Source organism: Syngnathus floridae, unplaced genomic scaffold (genome assembly GCF_059516105.1).
Source record: "Syngnathus floridae isolate MCC-2025c unplaced genomic scaffold, RoL_Sflo_1.0 HiC_scaffold_56, whole genome shotgun sequence".
Lineage (NCBI taxonomy): Eukaryota > Metazoa > Chordata > Actinopteri > Syngnathiformes > Syngnathidae > Syngnathus > Syngnathus floridae.
The window spans coordinates 55,911-60,942 of record NW_028284085.1 but is presented as its reverse complement, the minus strand read 5'-3'; the positions used below and the strand labels follow the sequence as shown (position 1 = coordinate 60,942).

The window sequence follows — 5,032 nt, the reverse complement described above, 5'->3', positions numbered from 1 at the left end:
ACTGAACAACACCATGCCGCACTGAACAACATTATGCCGCACTAAACAACATTATGTCGCACTGAACAACACCATGCCGCACTGAACAACACCATGCTGCACTGAACAACATTATGCCGCACTGAACAACACGATCCCGCATTGAACAACACCATCCCGCAGTGAACAACACCATGCCGCATTGAACAACACCATGCCGCACTGAACAACACCATGCTGCACTGAACAACATTATGCTGCACTGAACAACACGATCCTGCATTGAACAACACCATGCCGCACTGAACAACACCATCCTGCACTGAACAACACCATGCCGCACTGAACAACACCATGCCGCACTGAACAACATTATGCCGCACTGAAAAACACCATGCCGCACTGAACAACACCATCCCGCACTGAACAACACCATGCCGCATTTAACAACACCATGCCGCACTGAACAACACCATGCTGCACTGAACAACATTATGCTGCACTGAACAACACGATCCTGCATTGAACAACACCATGCCGCACTGAACAACACCATCCTGCACTGAACAACACCATCCTGCACTGAACAACACCACCCCGCACTGAACAACACGATCCCGCATTGAACAACACCATCCCGCACTGAACAACACCATGCCGCACTGAACAACACCATTCCGCACTGAACAACACCATGCCGCACTGAACAACACCATGCCGCACTGAACAACACCATGCCGCACTGAACAACACCATGCCGCACTGAACAACATTATGCCGCACTGAACAACACCATGCCGCACTGAACAACACCATCCCGCACTGAACAACACCATGCCGCATTGAACAACACCATGCCGCACTGAACAACACCATCCTGCACTGAACAACACCATCCCGCACTAAACAACACCATGCCGCACTGAACAACATTATGGCGCACTGGACAACATTATGCCGCACTGAACAACACCATGCCGCACTGAACAACACCATGCCGCACTGAACAACACCATGCCGCACTGAACAACACCATGCCGCACTGAACAACATTATGCCGCACTGAACAACACCATGCCGCACTGAACAACACCATGCCGCACTGAACAACACGATCCCGCATTGAACAACACCATCCTGCACTGAACAACACCATGCCGCACTGAACAACACCATGCCGCACTGAACAACACCATTCCGCACTGAACAACACCATGCCGCACTGAACAACACCATCCTGCACTGAACAACACCATCCCGCACTGAACAACACCATGCCGCATTGAACAACACCATGCCGCACTGAACAACACCATCCTGCACTGAACAACACCATGCCGCACTGAACAACACCATGCCGCACTGAACAACACCATGCCGCACTGAACAACATTATGCCGCACTGAACAACATTATGCCGCACTAAACAACATTATGTCGCACTGAACAACACCATGCCGCACTGAACAACACCATGCTGCACTGAACAACATTATGCCGCACTGAACAACACGATCCCGCATTGAACAACACCATCCCGCAGTGAACAACACCATGCCGCATTGAACAACACCATGCCGCACTGAACAACACCATGCTGCACTGAACAACATTATGCTGCACTGAACAACACGATCCTGCATTGAACAACACCATGCCGCACTGAACAACACCATCCTGCACTGAACAACACCATGCCGCACTGAACAACATTATGCCGCACTGAACAACACCATGCCGCACTGAACAACACCATGCCGCACTGAACAACACCATGCCGCACTGAACAACACCATGCCGCAATGAACAACACCATCCCGCACTGAACAACACCATGCCGCATTGAACAACACCATGCCGCACTGAACAACACCATCCCGCACTGAACAACACCACCCCGCACTGAACAACACGATCCCGCATTGAACAACACCATCCCGGACTGAACAACACCATGCCGCACTGAACAACACCATTCCGCACTGAACAACACCATGCCGCACTGAACAACACCATGCCGCACTGAACAACACCATGCCGCACTGAACAACATTATGCCGCACTGAACAACACCATGCCGCACTGAACAACACCATCCCGCACTGAACAACACCATGCCGCATTGAACAACACCATGCCGCACTGAACAACACCATCCTGCACTGAACAACACCATCCCGCACTGAACAACACCATGCCGCACTGAACAACATTATGGCGCACTGAACAACATTATGCCGCACTGAACAACACCATGCCGCACTGAACAACACCATGCCGCACTGAACAACACCATGCCGCACTGAACAACATTATGCCGCACTGAACAACATTATGCCGCACTGAACAACACCATGCCGCACTGAACAACACCATGCCGCACTGAACAACACCATGCCGCACTGAACAACACGACGTCGCACTGAACAACACGACGCCGCACAGAACAACACGACGCCGCACAGAATAACACAATACCGCACAGAACAACACAATACCGCACAAACAGTTTTAGATAATATTACGTCGCAGTCATGTGACGCGGACATGACGTCAATAGGCGGAACTCACGGCAAAATTATAATCCGTGGGTGTGGCTTGCAACAGGAAGTAGGAAAGCGGCAGTTCTGGCAAACAAGACACAGCTGTTAGTAACACGATGACTAACAAGGCAAATATTTTTGTTTTCAGCTTGCAACTTGACCGTCTAGAGCGTACAAGGTAATTACAACTGTTTTTTTTTAGCCCTGAAAAGCAAGGGAGTGTGGCGTTTGGGAGGAATGTCGAACTCGGCGTCTGCTTCCAGCCACAGACGCCAAATTTCGACGATTATTTCGACTGGTCAACGGTTGTAAATTATTGCGTTGACTAAAAACTTTATTTAACTCTACTCTTAACTTTGCCGTTTCAGATATGCGGGTATTACACCGCGGAAATGACGTCAATAGGCTGAACTCTCGCCAAAATTCAAATCTGTGGGCGCAATGGCCTTGAGCGAGACACCGGATACAAACACGACGATTATCAACAGAAATATCTTTATTTTCCGCTTGCAAGTGGACCGTCTAGAGCGTACACGGTAAGTACAACTCATTGTGTTTAAAAAGATTTACGTTTGTGTAGTTTGCGTTGCGTTGTATCTGTGAATGTTGGTTGAGGCTAAATGTTAATGTTTAATTTCATTCCTTTAGGTTCCACGGTGTTTGTTGGCTGTATGTTTTCCACTGCAAGAAGAGGCTCGTATCATTGACCAGCAGGAGCTACAATGGTGAGTACCCCTTTCGTCTTCCATTTATGTTAAACACTTCCTATTTCATGTCTAACAGTACTCGATTTAACAAATAACCATAAATAAATACAGTGTAGGCAGTCACGTTAACATATGTGATTATCCTGCCTAATATGTTTATCACAAATATGTCACTAATCACTAATATGTTTATTTGTTTATCACAACACCTTTGGACCTTCAGCAATCGATTATTTACCTTCATCTACATAGAGACAGAACGATGGTGTCTTAAACATCTCATTCATTTCACCAAATAACTTCACGCAGGTGGATAACGGCCGTCTCGGTCACGCTATGTTGCGTGATGCAGTTTTGAAGAACCAAATGCATTTATTCAATGAATAAGTCAAGCTAGTTCTATGTTTATGATGTTGTAAGTTACGGTACCGATTGAAGTTGAGTTCGAAGCCAGTGGAAAACAGCGCTGCGTTTGTGCTCTCCAGGTACAAATGTTGTGATCTCTGACTGATGACCGGGCGAGACTCGAGTAAGAGATGTCCAAACGAGCTCCGGCAGGGCGGGCCAAGGCGGAGCGAACGGACGCCCTTCAGGCCGCCAATGACGAGCTGAGAACCAAACTGATGGACGTCCAGTTAGAACTTCAGCAGGAGAAGAACAAGGTGAAAACCTCAACAGACAGACACTGCCTGCCTCCCTGCCTGCCTCCCTGCCTGCCTCCCTGCCTGCCTCCCTCCCTCCCAGTTTTCCCGATGTAGATTAGACATGCGTGTGCCATGACTGTGTCAGCCTACATCAACAAATGCACCGAGGACGTCAGCACCACTAAGAATATCATCACCCGGGGCAACCAACGACCCTGGATGACTGAGGAGGTACGTCAAACGCTACGAGCGCGGAACTCTGCCTTCAAGTCTGGCGACAAGGAGACACTGAGGACAGCGAGAGCCAACTTGAACCGTGCCATCAGGATAGCGAAGCGAGACCGCAGTCGAAAATTTCAGGATCGTTTCCACGACGTCAAAAACATCAGGAGTATGTGGCAAGGCATACGGGCGATTACAGACTACAACTCACCCTCCCCCCCCCCGGTGGGTGTAGTTGATGCTGACTTTCTAAATGGTCTAAATAACTTCTTTGGGAGGTTCGAGGCACTAAACGGCACTCCAGCAGTTAAAACTGTCCCCCATCAGGAAGAGGAGGTACTCTGCCTTGACTCCGCCGATGTGTTGAAGACCCTGAGGAGAGTCAACCCCTGTAAGGCCCCTGGCCCCGACAACATTCCTGGGCGTGTGTTCAGGGAATGTGCAAGTCATCTGGCTGGGGTCATCACAGACATTTTTAACACCTCGCTGGGCCAAGCCACAGTGCCGGCGTGCTTTAAGACTGCCTCCATCATTCCGGTGCCGGAGAAACCTCAAATCACCTCATTTAATGATTACCGGCCTGTTGCACTGACTCCGGTTATGATGAAGTGCTTCGAAAGGCTGCTTAAAGGTCACATCGTTTCCAGACTCCCCCTATTATTTGACCCGTTCCAGTTTGCCGACCGGCAAAACCGCTCCACTCAGGACGCCATCTCCTCCGTTCTTCACCTGAGCCTGGCTCACCTGGAGGAGAAGAACACCCATGTGCGGAGGCTGTTCCTGGACTTCAGCTCAGCGTTTAACACCATCATCCCACAGCATCTGGTAGGAAAATTGGAACACCTGGGCTTCAACACCCCCCTTCGCAACTGGCTGCTAGACTTCCTCACCAACAGACCTCAGTCAGTCCGGGTCGGACAGAACACCTCTGATGTCA

The 5,032-nt window shown here is 49.6% G+C and overlaps 1 long non-coding RNA gene across 1 annotated transcript; it reads left to right on the top strand.

Moving 5' to 3' along the window:
* The first annotated feature begins 2,894 nt into the window (after positions 1–2,894).
* Positions 2,895–4,252, top strand: LOC148378241 (uncharacterized). The gene is made up of 3 exons (XR_015856063.1): positions 2,895–3,058; positions 3,171–3,247; positions 3,715–4,252. It is a non-coding gene; the product is annotated as an uncharacterized LOC148378241 (long non-coding RNA).
* The last annotated feature ends 780 nt before the right edge of the window (positions 4,253–5,032 follow it).